Source organism: Papaver somniferum, chromosome 2 (genome assembly GCF_003573695.1).
Source record: "Papaver somniferum cultivar HN1 chromosome 2, ASM357369v1, whole genome shotgun sequence".
NCBI classification, from domain to species: Eukaryota; Viridiplantae; Streptophyta; class Magnoliopsida; order Ranunculales; family Papaveraceae; genus Papaver; species Papaver somniferum.
The window spans coordinates 200,147,232-200,165,205 of NC_039359.1; the positions used below are offsets into that span (position 1 = coordinate 200,147,232).

The following is a 17,974-nucleotide window of genomic DNA, read 5'->3' on the forward strand; positions in this document are numbered from 1 at the left end:
TTTAACCCACTCAAGTATGCAAATGGGTACGCATACTTAGAGTTCCAGACTTGGTCTGTCCGCCAGTATGCGAACGAGTACGCCTACTGTCATTCACGACCGAACTCAATTGATTTAGTATGCAAACGGGTATGCATACTAAATTCCAGGACCCGAACTGTTAAGCCAGTACGCATAGGGTATGCATACTAAGTTCTCGGACTTCAACTGTTAAACCAGTACGCATACGGGTATGCATACTATGGTTCCCGAACTTGGAGTAACTGACAACAGTTAGCATACAAGTACGCATACTGTGATATATCAATGGTTAATTTTTCTAAACTCCACTTTAATCATTGAAACATTCTTATAAGATGGGAATAGCTGTCTCACACAAACTATTAGCTTCAAAGCGATTTTCAAGTGATCAATAGATCAATACGAAACATTCCGAGTCTACGTCAAATGACCGTCTCACACAAATCATGTAAGATATTACCAGGCGATTTTCACATGATCATCTTTTGATTTTCGTCAATAATGAAAGATGAACTTGGTTAAAGCGAAAGATTACCAACACATATTTCGAGAAATATGTAAGCGAGTTAAACTCAGCTCGAAATATCAAATGTGTATAAAGTAAAGTCTATATATCTATACGACTTTTGTCTCAATATATAGGAGATAGAATAGAAATAGACTTATGAGTGATAGATGAGTTCAAGTCTTCATATATCTTTTGTTGATGAAGTTCCACAAGCTCCCCTTAGTAGTTCTTCGTCTTCAATCAATAAACGTCGTGAAGTCTAAATCTCAACTACAAATTATATCCTAATCCGAGACATAGATATAAGTAGACTCAAAATCAAGACTTATACTTTTGGAAACTAAACTTGACAAACAAGCTTGAGATAGAAACGCTTGCGAGTTCGATCGAGCAATGCTCTAACAATATCTAGCAATCATATTTGTAGCAGGTAAAAAATCTGTCACACACTTATATAGAAAGTGTTTTATCTTAAGAGGTAATCTAGCATTCCAAGGAAGAGTTATCTGCACCCAGCGGCGAATCCAGATGGGGGCACACTTTATTCTTGAAGATAACTAAACATGTAACTGAAAAAAATTCTCATATGTTAGCATAAAAGTAAACTTAATACCATAAAGTTCATTCAAACCGGAAAATACTTATATTATTGAATAAAACTTGTAAAGAAAAGAAAGTTTTATCTAGCTAAATCACTAAATAGAATTCAAAAGAAATATGCAACAAAGTATGATCTAGCTAAGTCACCGTATAATGATCATTAATCCATGAAAGAACAATTTTAAGTAAAAAGGAACTTAATTTTTTTTGTCATAGCAAGACCAATCAATGACACACACCGACTATTTGCAAAATTGCAGATACACTTTTCCCTTAAAATTTATCAGTTTGTTCGAATCTGAAACAAAATCCAAACCCAATAAACCCAAATTGCATCAATCATTAAGAAAAGATACAAAATTAAGTGAATAAAAAAAAACAATAAAAAGTTAGAGTACTTAACCTTTACTTGGAAATAAAATCGATATATACGGAAATTGATTAGCCTTTAATGGTTCATTTGAATCATATAAGAACTTCAAACCTAAAGACAACATTTTGGTTTCGGTAGAACATGGATTATCTATAAGGTATCCTTAATTTTGGGGCCGCTTTAGTTCGTGGAATTGGTTTATACGAATTAGGTTGGAATTAGTTTCAGAAATATGTCTTATACAGGTTTTGGCATAAATATTAAGGGAGCACAAGCTTCTATCTAGTGAAAATTACATGGGAATTGTTTTTATTCCAAAAACTTAGATAGAGGGCAATAGCCCTACTACCCCCAATGTGGATCCGCTCATGCCTGCACCTGCACATACACATCATCAGCGATAACCTTGTATGGAGATTTAATCATAAATAAACCATTATTAGTAGGTTTTCATCTATTAGTATCACTACCACGAGATAGTGACCGAATGACACTGATTTCCCTAATAATGTTGCTATCAAATTAATAATGCATTTAACATATCCATCTTCCATATGTACTCATTCTTAACAATCAATTGATTGATAATTATCATAGAAGAAAAAGAAGAAGCAAAAGTGTAGTCAATAGGCGTAGATAGAGCTGGCAAACGGGCGGGTCGGGGCTGGCTTGTTCAGGGTTACACGGGTTCGGGTTGACACGGGTCAAAACCCGCGGGTTGATATTCTTCACGGGTGGTCATTTCATCAACCCGCACCCGTAACGGGTTAAACCTGCGGGTTCACGGGTTAGCTGGTTTCTGCTTAGTTTCCTCTGATTTCTGGATTTTTTCCGACCATATTCAGGCCATCAAAAACTCCTCTGCAACCTAACATTCATCTAATTCATTTGACATTTCCATTCAATTCAATCAATAGATTACAGATTCAACAGTCAGTGACTCGGTGTCGCACCGAAATTTAAAAACTTAATGAAAGGATCAAGAAAACAAAATCCATCAGATTGTTACAACTGTCTACTATCATGGTTCATGGACTAACATCAGCAATTGATTTGCAAAATGACTTGCTGAAGACCATAAATCGTAAGTTCCATTTAAAAATCAGAGTCAGAAAGTGCTGGTAATATAGATAAGTTCATAAAGTCTAACGAAACTCCTTGGATACTACAACAGAAAAGAAAAGGTGAAGGCAGAGTAAAGTTCTTGTAAACAACAATGGCTAGTTTCACTTTTGTGAGATGCCAAAGAAAATTAAAGACAGTATGAATCTCGATTCATAAAATATAAAACTGGGGCTCAAACGAGCGCAGCTATATATGTTTTTCAGGTGTGCTCAAATAATATGGATCACTATAAGGCTTCAATTGCACAGCACAAACAATATGGATCACTATAGTACCTCTAACTCCTGCACTATCAGTTCAGCTCCATCACAACTATGACCTCACCACAACAACATCATCACCAAATGTAGTTTAACTTATCCATTCCTGCACCACTAGATCACTCAAAATACACACAGAACAAGTAAATTCTTCATCAACATCTTCTCAGTCACTATACAACAACCCAACAGCCACACTAAAGCTATCACCATTACCATTTCCTTGTCCAGTTCACTTCAACAAACAAAGTTTTGTATAACTGATGTCAATACCACTTCTAAAACTCAGTTTCTGTTTCATTCTTAATAAGTACCAACCTATGTAAATCAAAATAAACCTAAACCCCAATCAATACAGCTCCATTTTATATCGACATAATTCTTAACCTCATAAGCATTCACATAATCTTAATAATGAACTGAAGGCTATACTAATTTACTTACATAAATATTTACCTTGCAAAATGACTCAATCATCAACTTTGGTCATTGATTGAGCAGTGAAAGTTTGAAACATAACCAATCTAGAGAAATTATCAGACATGACATGAATTACATAAACATAACCAATCTAGGATTAGAACTTAGAAGATTACCTGTCCTCAACTCTGAATCTTCCACAACAAGATGAAGAATTAGCAGAGATTATTAACAAAACCCCAATTCGAAAATCTGAAAAAACTCAAACTAATCGAATCACTATTTGCAGAAGTTAAGATGGAGAAGAAGACTCGTTGTTTTGAAGATTAAAATCTATTAGAAATCACATTTAGTTGTTATGTTTGGGATCCATGTTTCCCCCGCCTATTTTCTTCTACAACCAATATACAAAAAACATAATTATGGATACCATGAATCAAAATATACGAATAACATCCTAAGAAATTAAACAAAATAGAGGAGTTGACAGTAATTTCAGGTTGAAGCTAAAGGTCAAAACCAAAATCATCAGATCTATGAAGACAATGTAGTATCCATGTAATTTAAACCTGTTTCTGTTGAATGATCTTCAATTCATACATATAAACATTGAAAGCAAAATCGTTCGAAAAATTAAAATGATGAAATTAAAAAAATCAGAATCTCTAAAATTGTTCTTCTAATGATCAGTTTACATAATAAAGATGAAGACCAAAAGATAAAGAGATGAAGAAGATACTTGTAGATTATTATAAGTTGTCTGTAAGAGATGATGATTTTCCTTTGAAGATGTTGCAGAAGAAGAGAAGGGAAACGAAAAAGGTATTTCGCTTTATTTATAACCAACCAATTCATTAATTTACTGTTTACCCAGGAGTTCGGTCAGGTGATTGCCGCTGCGGACGGAGAAGAAGAAAGAAATCAAGTAGAGATTCAGAGAAGATAACGCTGCTACTGCTAGGGTCTCTTCTCTTTTTCTTTTATGTTTTATTTATGCTCAGGCTCAGACTCAGACACGTATAGAAACTGATAGGGACACGCGGCATAAATGGACTGCGGGTATACGGGTTATATCCGCGGATTTACGGGACGGGTCGGGTTTATCCGTTCTCACACAAGCCGGCGTTTCTCCAACCCTAACCCGGCTTGTTAATACAACCAGCCAAGCCGGGTACGGGTTTTCACGGGCCGGGTCGGATTTATCCGCGGGTTTTGGCTGGTTTGCCAGCTCTAATTCAGATGCGTAAGGAACGCGACTGTACCTTAATCAGTGTGAGATTGGTTAGGGCTCAACAACATTCCAGTCTGGAGTTAACTTGTAGTAGGATAAAGTCTGTAGTGGCTTAATACAGTGTAGTGTTCAAATATGGACTAGGTCCCGGGGTTTTTCTGCATTTACAGTTTCCTCGTTAACAAAATTTCTAGTGTCTTTGTTATTTCTTTTTTGCATTATATTTTCTATATAATTGATATATAACAGGTTCTCCGTAGTTCAATCAATTGGTGAATCCAACCTTTGGTTGTTGATTGAAATTGATTGACGCTTGGATATTGGTCTTTGGTACCATCCAAGTTATTTCTCATATTAATTCGGCTCACAGAAAACCTATCTGTTCGATTGCAGATTAATTTGAGAAATTGAGATATAACTCTTGGATTTATTTTCCTTGATTAAGTCTGACTGTCTAGTTGATTCTCTTGGAAATATATTAGAGTTCCATGCAGATTGCCTAAACAAAATATTAGGTGTGGTTGTTAGACCCCCACTTTTTAATATGTTCACGGTGTGGCTGATAATTGTGTGTTTTGTAATTGTACCCTCGAAACTGTAGAACATTTATTTTTTGATTGTATCTTGGCTGTAATGTTACTAAAAGTATTTGGCAGGTCTTAGATGGTAATCTTGCATGAAGAATAAATCGATTGCAGCTAAAAGAGTGGATCAGTTCCTGGTTCCCTATTATGGTGCTAATATAGCTAGCCAGCAACAGATGGTCACCTTTGCAGGCTTTGTTCTATCGCACATTTGGAAATTGAGATGTGCAATGATTTTTGAGAGAGACTCTTTCAATATGGACACATTTTTCAGAGAAGTTAACCAGTCCATAGCAAACTGGACTAGGGTACATGATACACTATGTAGTGTTAATCAAGGTGTACACCAACCAAGAAATCACCTGTAGAAGAAACTTCCTAATAAAGGTTATGTTGAAATAAATTTCGATGCTTTATTTCTTAAAGAGATAAATATTGTGGGTGAAAGACTAATTGTGATGTATGATATAGGGACATATGATGGTGGTGGTGGGGTGGGTTTGTGTGGAGGGGGGAGGGGGGAGGGGGGAAGGGGGTATGCAAACACAGAGTAGCGCAGGATGAGGAGCAGGCAAAGGATTTGACGACTTTTAAGGCTATCAGATGGGCAAAAAGAGCTGCAGTGGTGGATCTGCTTTTGGAAGGAGATTTCTTGAACGTATAAATGCAATGAATGGCAGTCTAGGGTCTGTAAAATAGAACAATAATAATACTACCTCCAAAAAGTGTTACTTTCACTTTTTTAATTTGATCTATTTTTAGGCTAAAATAAAAAAGTGAAAATAAATTTTTTTCTGAAACGGAGGGAGTATTGTTTTAGACTATAAACATCTGTTAAGTTTCTTTAACATGTGGAAGTGCACACATGTGCCTAGATATCTTAATGAAGTTATAGATACCTTGGCAAGAAATAAGAGTACGAATATTTTATAATAAGACTTCTAAGATTTATTTTGCTGAAAAATAATGATAATTTCTTTCATAAAAGGATAGAGTCTCCAAGTGATGTTGAAATATCCTTCTGTAACTGCTTCCACCACCAACTTAGATCTGTACCAAAATTCAAATTACTTTAAGCTTATTGCCCATTTGATAGGTTCTGTAAGGCGATACTTTTGACCTCCTTTGGACACGATGCTCCATTGATGTGGATATATTTGACTCATTTGCACTCCCTGCAAATTTCTAGTTATTAATCTAATCCCACCATTTTCATTGACATCATGCACAGAGCAATCACAATTGAAAGTTAGAGTTCCTGGATTAATCCATTTTAAGTTAATGCATTTTGTTTCAATTGTATTCCCAGCACATTAGACAATTAACAACAGATTCTCTCTAGTGGAACATTTAGTCCTGTCAATCGAAGTCCGAATGTTTGTATGACTCTTTCAAATCAAATAATCTAGGCAATTGGTCATTTTCCCATCTTCTTCATTAAAAATAAATCCTTCTAGAGAATTATCTAGCATATTGATTATGCACGGTAAAATATTTATCTACTAGTTATTGAACCTTCCCAACGTATCAAACCAAGTATCTCTAGAAACACAGGAAAGGCAAATTTTGTAGCATTCTTGCAAAAAGGATGCTACCTCCAGATTCCAGATAGCATAAAAAATTCTTTTTCATGTAGGTAAGATATCATTGAGGCACTTCCGTAAATAAATATTTAACCCTTGGGATGAATAGTAACATATTCAGATTTGAATTGTTTTTGTTCTATATTTCCTCATAGTATTTCCTGTAAGCAAATTTGACAGTAAAATACCTATTTTTCTCAAGAATCCATATTAGGGTGTCAGTTTGAGTAGGATAAATGCTTCAAAAGGGTAGGGGTATCATCTACACCACAACCTTTTTCGTTACAGATTCTATAGATTATTTTTTGCGTGAACTTCAATCCAATTATTAAAGAAGGCAAGAAAATATCCTGGATAATCTCTTAAAGAGATTCTTGAATCACAACGATTGATTAATGTACAACTTGCTTGTAATTTTAATTATAAAGATAAAATCAATATAATACGGAAATAAAAATAAAGTAAGACACCAGAAATTTTATAAATTAACGAGGAAACCTGCTAGCTTGCAGTAAAACCTCAAGACTTCGTCCAGTTTGAACACACTGTATTCAGCGCTACAAACACCAGCATACTATAAGACTTGGACTGAAATATAATTGAGACATAATAAACCCTCCAAGATACTCTGCTGCAGTCATGACCATGTGTCTCTTGATTCTTGCAAGAACCTACGCACTAGCTAATGTCCTTAACATCCTTAGAGGTTGGTCTACAGTCCTTCGTGAAGACTATCATTACCCTTCCTCTAACAGGACACCTAGTGATTACCTTTCGATTCTATATCAAGGATAAAAATCTAGAATCAAAGGATAGAGTCCCTCTTTATATGGGACCGAGGAAGTGTATATTTACAAAAATAAAGTAAAATTATTAATAGTGCTACTTACTTGTGTTAATGGATATCAAAGTACAAATATATTGTTCTCACATAAGAATAACCCGTAGACATTTGCTTTAATTTGTTTTTATATTCTACATCCAGTTTACAATATTTTCTGAAAGGAAGGATCTGGGCACAGATCTTAGTCACACACTATCTCATCAAAATTTGCGCAGATTCTTTATAAAACTCAAAAGACAATGAATTTTGAGATAATATTTTTATTATATGTTCCTCTTACAAAATTCTAAGTTCCTACAAAATGAGTACAATCTGAGACGTATAACACCACCATCCACCACTTTAAAAATTGTATGTAGGAATATACAATTTTGTAGGAGGAATGTATCATCAAAGTATTAGCTTCAAATTTATTGTCGTCTGAGTTTTATATAAATGCTGGCACAAATTTTGTGAAATAGTGTGCAAATAAGATTATGCACATATCCTACCTCCTCTTCCGAATCCTTAATTAAGTACCAGAGAACCCTAAATATTTTAATTCATCGATGTTAGCTAATGTTTCTTGGAGAGTAAGCTTTCTAAAGTTAAATATTACAATAACTCTATTTATTTGGTTTATTCGGTTCAAACAAATACCTTTTGGATTTGGTCAAAGTATTAGAAAAGGAATAAAAATTCTTAGACCAAATTGCGTATGAGATCTTTGTCCAGACTCTGCTAGAGATAAATGAAAATTGGATCTAGACATTGAATTTCATAGTTACCCTTTAAAATAGGAAACTCTTATCAAAGTGGACGATTTTTTAACTGATAATGATAAATGGGATATCGAGGTTCTGAGTATATATATATTTTAGCCATGATATATATTTGCCGCGAAGTTCTTACTCTTCCCATTTCTTGTGCATATTGTGATGAGCTTAAATGAGTCCATACTAAAGATGAAATTTCATCTTTTAAGTCTGTGTATGAAGTCCTCGCATATGATTTAGGGAATTCAAATCATATTTGGAGGAAAATATGGGGCCTTCAACGCCAACCTAAAATACAGTTGTTCCTATGAAAAAAGTTCTTTAATGCTCTGCCATTAGGCAATATTTTATCTAAATTTACAGTATCTTGTTTTTATTATCTATGTGATAACGAGGTGGAAAAATCTTTGCATCTATTATTGAGGTTTGGTTTAGAGTTGAACCACATGCATGCGTCACCAATAATATCTCAATCCAGAATTAAATTGAAAGTTTGTTTGTTTCTAACGTTAAGAATTGAGTTGAAAATGTAATATTGTTGCTTAGTTCATTTGGAAACATAGATATAGTTCCATATTCAAGAGAAAACAACACGACCCTATGCACTTACCGTATAAGGGACATTGAGTTCAATTTATCTTATTACTCTATGACTAAAATCTAGAAAATCTTAAACATAAATGCTAGCACTAACATCTCTGATTTGAATAGTTTGATTGGAAAAGATATGAAAATTATTACAATAAATGCTTATTTTATAAACTTTCAGAAAATTTTTATTACTTTTCAAGAGAATATAGAGCAGGTACAATCCACTTGGATACATATAGTGGATTCATCGATATCAAGCAATCTCAGGACTAAAACTGGACCTAAAAAAGCAGGATGTATTGTTGCTAATGAAGCTATCTTATAGGCTATGAAACTCAAAAACTTATTTTTTCCCTAGGTGATTGTATAAATTTTGAACTTTTTACTTATTCTAGTAACTCTTTAGGTCGGAGAGCTAGAAAAATTATGAGTTACTGTCGATCAGCAGGCGGTGGTCTTACAAATAGTTCACATGCTGTTTTTGATAAAGACCACCTTGTCATGGATGATATGACCACGAAAGGAATAAAGAATGCACCAATTTCTTCTTTCCACTCTTGTCATCTGTGTATTGTTGACAGAAATTATTTCTTTTAACAATTTGGACAAATTTAAGTTAATTCAACATAGATTGATATGAATAGATGTAGTACTATCACACTATAATACCAATAATTCTAGATCCATCGGGATAAAAATCTCGTGGGGGAAAGACAAATATTGTGGATAAAAACCATCCCTTATAATTTTTCCAGGTGGGTCCCAGAGGCTGTTTCACTCGGGATTTAACTCCGGATTCTACGGCATCAACGTAGAATCACTCCTATAATACAGACAAATACAACGATGATACCTATGTTTTAAGATCTTATATCAAGAAAGGAAGACCGACAATGATATCCCCTGGACCCTACCGCCATCCCCTCGCTCTTTTTAACAACACTAGTTGGTCACCCGTGTTAGGCCAGTGTCTGGCTTATGATGTTTTAAAATTAAATAAGCTTATGATCCTGAAAATTAATAAAACATCCAATAAACTAATAAAAAGGCAATGTAATAAAAGAAAACAAATTAAAAAGTTATGCCTTTCAGACTTTTTCTAGTTTTGATATTTTTTTAATTTCTGGAGTTTATGCTATTCTTTTTTTGCTTTTTAATGTATTTTATTTTTGCATTTTCTGGTCCATTCAATCATTATATGCATGTACTTCATCAGCAAAAGCGTCATAGAGATCGCGATACATGATAATCTTCTCAAAAGATTCTCGTTTGGCCATTTGATTTTTTATAAGCTCCCCAGTTTCGATGATGTCCTTCGATATTTTTGGTATATCATTGAGGTTAAATAGATGTAGTAATTTTTTCGATAACTTAATAAATTTTCCTGGTCTTCTTTCTTTGCATAAAACTAAAAATACTTTAAATGAAAATTAATCACTAAATAAAGAATAATCAGAACTAAAATAACATAGAAAAATCAGAATCAAATACTCTCTCTGTCTTCTATTATGTTTTGGTATGTCCTTTTTATCTATCCGTTCTTTTTATAGACATATTTTCTCATTAAACTAATCATTTTTAATATAAACTTAATCCTAAATTTTAAATTGTATCTCAATATATAAATAAACAAATCTATTTAAGATGTTTCTTATCAACTTTCATTCCTTTTTAAATAAATAAAAATATTAACTATCAGATTCTTTATAAAGCTTTTTATCTATCTCCATTCCCTTTCTAAATAAAAATATTTGTGGCGATATTTTCTAAATAAAAATATTTATGGCTATAAGACTCTTTTAAACATTCCCCAGAATAATAAAATTACCTGATACATTTCTTTTTATCAGTAATAATATAACATTTAATATGGTTGGTCACGAGATTCTCACCGGTCTCTTTAATAACTTGACTTAATCAAATAAGACAGTTAATAAAAGACATAAGAAATGCAAAATAGAAATTACAAACATTCAAGGATCCACATAAGTTATTAATTAATTCAGAAAACATACTTACACAATGTTGTAACCCACTTGTATTTCTGATGGAGCAAATCATGTTGAACCGGAAACACTTTCATTTGTTCATGTACTTTGATTTATGTAGAAACTATAATTACTTCCCTGGCGCAAGGTCGTCTTACTCGTTTAGGGTGTCCTATGCGAACTTGAAATTTGGGGTTTTTTATGGGTTACCAAATCATTGTAAGAGTTAAAATTTTAGATTATAGGAAAATAGATTTTGTATGTTTAACGCGATAACTTGAATTAGGCTATGGCCGTAGTAAAAATTTCAGCTCTTTTGGTTAGATTTTGGGTTCTAAGCCGAAATTTTGGCATAAACTACCGCCCAAACTGGTTGCTGTTTTCAAAAGCTAAGATTTTAAATAACTTTTGTAGCTGTTACAAACCATTTGCTAACAACTATAAGTGTTACAAATTATCTGTAATGCAAAAAAGTAATACAGAACACTTTACTCATTATATGTTACACATTAACTACTATAAGAAGAATCTTTTTTTATTTTGACCCCTTAAAATTTGGGGCCTTAGGCGACCTTGACCCTAAGACGGCCCTTCCTTGGCGATTTCCACTAAAAAGATTTACAGAGTCTCTCCAAATCATCACCGTATTTTCAAATAAAAATGTATTTGCGTTCAAAAATCTCAGACATATAGTATACGCCAAGAAATAGTGGAGCGAGGAATTATTGTTCCTTAGTGGGGGAGAGGGAGTTGATTAACCAAACCAAGGCAAGTTTTTTGATAAGCTTGTTTTACGACTGTATCTAGTTCATGTTTTCCGTACAACGGTCTCATAGATTTAAACTTATACATGCAATTTATAAAACAATATCTGATCTTTTTCAATTTTTAGTTTGGAATTTTGGTTCAGGTTCCATCATAAAGTTGGGTGCTCACATTTCCTTTAAAAACAACATTATTCGAGTATCTTAGTCACCCAAGTTATATACACCATAGAAAAACAACATTATCCATGCATCTTATATGTTAAATGCAGTTCATAATATGGTTAATCATTTGAAATCCAAACCGACGCATTTTTAGTATTTGATGTCACTGTCACAGTGGAATAATCCAAGTACAATACGTGCTTCTCTATAAGTCTTGCACAGGGCTACGCGGTCCTTCGAAAATGTTCAGCATACGAAAATACCTTTCTACTGCATGCAGTAGGATGAGCATTGTACATTATTTTTTTATTTTTTTTTGATAAGCTAGATGCATCTAGCACACTGAGGATTCAAGTTCCTGAACAACCGAGTCTACCAAATTCATTTCGTTTTTTTCTTCTTCTTATCATCCATTTTGTTGTTTTCTTCTACTCCATTGTGTCAGGTTATTTCCCCAAATGAACTTTGTTGGAAAGCCTGCGTAAGTCAGTTCTCTGATCAGCTCCCAAATGAAAATTCCCTTCTGCATCAACTACATATTTCAAGGACAAATGACTATCCCTGATAAGTGTTCGTCCCTTGACTATCCTTACAACCTAAAAGCATGATACTCACGCGTGCCCGACGCTTCATCGTGGCATCGTTGAGATATATGTTTTGTGTATTTAATTTAGGAATTACAGACAAACTCAACCTGTACCCAAATCAAATCTTTGGTATCTCTTCACATGATTACATCTCTATTCATGTTACGATTTACCCTTGCTTCTTCTGAATCCATCCTTGGAGATCTCGGAACTACTCCTATAACTGTATTCCTCCTTCGGACACTAAAAATGCATTTAAAATAGTAATTTAATATTTCATGCAAGTTGAAAAATAATACACACATATATGTACATACATCTCACCGAGACGTATTCCACGTGTTCTCTTATTTTTCCTCTCTAATATCACACCCTACGTCGCAAACCATTTAATCTTGCTTGTAACGGAGTTACCGGCTCCAACATCCTAACTTGTTTAATTGATTTTCTGCATCAATTATTGCATTAACAAAAAATAAAATTTGTTCCCATGAAACTCAAGAATACCAAAGCATGCATCGGAATCGTAAATATGTGTATGCCAAACGTACATTCGGTTGATATCGCTAACTAAATGAAATTTTTAGTTTGTTTTCCGCCACAATTTCGCAATTATCTATAAACTTTTTAGGGTTGTTCCAAGGTACTGTGAGTTGCAATTTCAGGTTGATATCTTGTTGAAGCTTGTGTATACCCCGACAGTAGTCTTGATTGGAAATTTTCCCACCATCTAATATATTTCAGGTATCTCTTGATACAATTGGAAATACGTGTTAGGAACCGTATATAGTAATCAGTCCTAGCACCAACACTACCTTTGGATTCTCTTTAACATACTAAAATTTTTTAACAAAAAGACGCGACTCTGGGCAGGATATCAACAGACGGATTATTGTAAGAACCCACAATATCAATAGGGAACCACCCACTAATTCGTAACTCTGAGTTATCCTTAACTTGTAACTCAATTTTATCTTATCTGTTGGATGTGCTGTATGCAAAAATGATATTCCTAAAGTAGGTTCTTGTAGTTTGGAATTACTCTAGTTTGAACAATTATTGACGCCGCTAACCACACCGATGCATAAGGCCCTTTTGCATGTCAAAGAAACATTCCGTTAGAGAGACTTTTTATTATTAAAGTACCTGGAATCAGTTTTTTACGAACCCAAAACTCCATTGTATGCTGAAGTGTAAAAAATCTAATCAGCTGCATATCCATCAGCTCGTTTGTCACTTTCCTTGCACGACTTATGGTTAATACAGATGTCCCATTGGGCAGGCGGAGGAGGACTAAGATTTGTTGGAGTAAACAGAAGAAGTAAGTTTTGTTTTCGAGGCTTCGGGGAAGATAAGTATCAGGTATGTCTGGGGACATTATAACTCTTTTTTAGGAATAAGACGCTTGGATGTTACCTTCTTATCCCCAATTAAGTCCTCAAGAGTATCATACAATATAATATTAGAGTGATGATACACACCGAAGGTGTGTACCACGATCTGCACCGCAAACAAATCCAAGGGATGTTAGGGCAGCCCTAGGGGGATTTGCAGGGGGTGGGGCCAAAGGTGGGGCCCTTTTTTTGGCTCTCTCGCACGGTGCAGTCGCGAGATTTCCTCCACAGTACACCAATCATTTTCGATAATATTAAGTCTGCACCAGTGTTATATATGCCATATCACCTATAATATTTCGTCTTCAAATCGATTGGGATTCGAGTGCAACCCTTACAACTATTGGTATTTTATATGAATGCAGATAAGCCAAGAACTTATAATGCAGTCGACAAACATGAAAGAGTTTATATCAGTGAACTGACTAAAGCTTAAGACAAACCAAAGAAACTCAACATATAATGTAACCGTGATGAACTCCTACGCCATATCACTTATTAGACCCCTTTGTCGAACCCTTGGATGCCACCCCATACAAATTCAGGGTCTTCATAAACACAAAGAACCTAAATTAACCTTTACGCAAAAGAAACGATTTAGTCGAACCAAACCAACAACATGAAAACACGCATTTGTTATCTACTTGAAAGTCAAAATTTCCTTCATCTAATATAACCCAAAAAAGTTTTCACAAATCTTTCTATTTCCAACATTCTCTTTCTGTTTCTTGATCTTAAAAACCTTCTTGACAATCTCTTGCTCTTAAACCAAGAAAAAACAGATAATCCTACAAATAACAAAGAAATTTATATTTAACAACATTCATTCAAGTTACCGCAAATCTGCAATGGTCTCATATATGACAATCTTCTTGACATATATTGTTGATTTAAAAATATTCAAATTGATTACGTTTCTCATATGATCATAAAACCTAAAAAAAATAGTGTGATGGTATATGTGACAGCTTAATCTAAGATAGCCTAAGCGATTATTCCCTTTATGAAGTACATTTAGCATTTCTTGCAAGAATGTATTTGCGATTTTAAGGTGCAATATCGATTGCATATAATTAAGTAGATTCAAAGATTCAAAAGAGATATACCAAATCCTTGCGAAAATTTATCAGGATTCCCATAAGTACTTTCGAGCTTCCCATGAAAAGCTTGAGCATACCTGCAAAACAAATGCATATTAGTAATCAACCAACAATAAGAAAAAGAAAAAACACGACCAATACCGTAGATGAAAAGCTTTTGAGTGTACTTGCAAAACAAAAACAAAAACTACGATCAATACTGAAGAACAAAAAAGCAATGTGCAATATTTTGTCCAATTTTAAGGTGCAACGTCAACTTACAAACAGAAACGAGCCGGCGTTATCACCCACAATGCCAAATTTAAGATTCAACTTATATTGGGTATCACAATATTTAATCAATTTTCATATAAGAAGATTCAAAAATTCCAAAGAGATATAATCCTTTACCTCTTGCTGAAATTGATCAGGATTCCCATAAACACTTTCGAGTTTCCCATGAAACTCTTTTGAACGTACCTGGAAAATAAAAAACAAACGCAAATCATTGGTCAACAAATAATGATAAAAAAAAACTCGAACAATACCGTAGAAGAAAAAGAGACGTGCAAACAATGTCTTGTCCTATTGTTGAGTGCTTTATATAGAGCAAAGCCTGCAAAATTCATTAACTTAGTTTTGGAAATAATATAATAAATTTTTTATAGTTTTTAGTATATTTTTGGATAGCAGAATATTTTCCGATAACTATGTTATTTGTTGCAATATTTTGTCTAATTAATCCCTTATTTAACGATCAAAAAAATATATTTTGTACAAAAAATGTTAAATATCTATTTTCACATCCAGAAATATAATTAATATTTTTTATTTTATTTTTTGTGTTTGCTTTTGTACACAATTGAGATGCATTTTCTACACATTTAAGAATGATAATCTTTTTTTTATGGAATGAAAAATAATACTCCCTCTGTTTCAAAAAAACCATCCTCTATTCTATTTACGTCAGTTTCAAGATTGTGTCTAGCTTCTGTTTATAGGCGTATTTTTTCAATGAACTCTCTATTATAGCCTTTAATTTTTTATACTCAAAAACGCATATTAATGAGATCTAATCTAAAATATTAAAAAAATTTGTACAATTAAGGAAACAAATATATCCTTCATTTCTTTTAAACGACAATATATATGGCTCTAAGAATTAAATTCCCTAAAGAGTTTATACTCCATATATTCGATATCTTTTGATTTTCCATTTTTATTTCCTATTTACAATCCTCTTAACAATTTTAGGAAGTTTTTAATACTTGCATTTTTATTAACATAAAATAAGTAAATAGTTAAGGTTAGTCAAGTAAAGTATTGAAGTCTCCTTAATATTTTGACAAAGTCAAACCGGACTATCTTTTTGAAACGGAGGGAGTATTGAAACTCATTCATCATTTTGTATCTCATTCATCCTTGAATTGCTTCGATCACATATCACAAAAGTGAAGCAGCAGGGACAAAATCATAGGCGCAAAATCATAAAAGGGAAAAAAATTATAGGAACGATAGCAATAAAGATATGAAACAAAGATAACCATGGAAAAAGATGCTCAATACCTCACCTGTACACTCGTACGAAAGTAAACGTCCAAATTTAATTTTATTGTCTCAATATTGACTATGAGGAACGATTACGATCAACTGCAAAACAAAACCAAATATAAATTAAAAGGAACAAAAATACTAAACAATAAACGGAATAAAGGAATAAAAAAAACTATGGTTGCGTAATAGAAGATGTTTAAAGAAAAACTGTGAACTATGAAAGATAAAAGTTCATCGCTTCATCCTTCGCTGCGAGGATATATCACCATCATCTGCAAAAAAAATCAATTTCCAAAATAAAAAACCAAAAAACAATAAAATTATAGGAGAAGAAAAAAACAATAGGGTAAATGATAAGAGTTTACCTTTGTACGAGTGCTTTATATAGAATTCGACCAAGCCCGGAAATTCCGTAAATAGAAGACGATTTATTGGAAATAATATCAATTCATGGTAGCCATATTTATCTTCTGAAGAAGGCAAAAACTAAATCTTGGAAATAATATCGATTGATATTCGTAAATTTCTTACCATAATCTGGTTGAAAAGAAACTGCATCATGCATTAACGAGGAAACAAAAAAAAAGATTATGAATTGGGAAAAGAAAAATAGAATAAGTCATGCTACTGTTGAAGGCAGCAAATGCAGGAAACAAACAAAAAAAATTAAGATTGGGAAAAGAAAAATAAAGTAAGTCATGCTACCGCTGAAGGTAGTAAATGATGAACCCAAAATTTAGAAAAAGCACGAATTTTGATTGCCTGTGTAAGAATAAACAGAAAGTTGATCTGGTTTCAGGTACACATATTATTCGCCCCAAATTCTTTTTCCCATCGAAACTAAAAATGCTCAAAACACAGATTCTAAGAAACAAAATATCAAACTCATCACCTCATCTTTACACGACATCATTGAATGCTGATTTATCGCCACTAAAGCAAAGAGATTCACAACCAACATCTCCAAATCAAAAACCAAACATCATCAAAAAGATCCGATATTCATTATTATTATTAACAATAATAAAAAAATGAATAATAATAAAGCAAGAAGAAAAAACCTTAGAGGAAAAAACTCACCACGTGATCCCAACCTTGCAGAGCACTTTATATAGATAGCATGAGCATGAAATTTCCAGGAAAACAAAACCTCAAAATAGGTAAAACAATATTTAATTTAAAGAATAAAATCGTGATAGGTATAAAAATCTCTTTAAATTTTGGACATATATATTATATCCATATCATCATAATCAGTGGTTGGAAGGGCATATCAAGACATAACAAAATTAACAATTCACCTTATTTAATCTTTCTTTTTTTAATTTATTTTACATCTACTTTGTTTTAATTATGGTATAAAAAAAATTAAAAAAAAGTAACGTGTAAATGACGTTAACTAATTCAATAATATTGCTCGCTTTTTTTATGATTGTTTTGTATGAGCTTAGCCCGTTATTTTTTTTGTTTGTTTGCTCGATTAATTATATGCTAATCAATATTTGTTCCTATTATTTTGTTTCAAATTCTAACGATTGCACAATTTTT

At 33.1% G+C, this 17,974-nt stretch overlaps 1 long non-coding RNA gene across 3 annotated transcripts; it reads right to left on the reverse strand.

The window, feature by feature from the left end:
* Positions 1-11,944: 11,944 nt before the first annotated feature.
* On the reverse strand, positions 11,945-17,494 carry LOC113354371. 3 transcript variants are annotated; one of them, XR_003361843.1, is made up of 6 exons: positions 17,319-17,494; positions 16,792-17,188; positions 16,444-16,698; positions 15,284-15,352; positions 14,900-14,970; positions 14,068-14,581 (listed from the first exon to the last, which is right to left on the reverse strand). It is a non-coding gene; the product is annotated as an uncharacterized LOC113354371 (long non-coding RNA). The 3 variants fall into 3 exon arrangements; XR_003361844.1 differs by lacking the exon at positions 14,068-14,581 and adding an exon at positions 11,945-12,642 and having other exon boundaries at positions 16,792-17,494; XR_003361842.1 differs by having other exon boundaries at positions 16,792-17,494.
* Between the last annotated feature and the right edge of the window lie 480 nt (positions 17,495-17,974).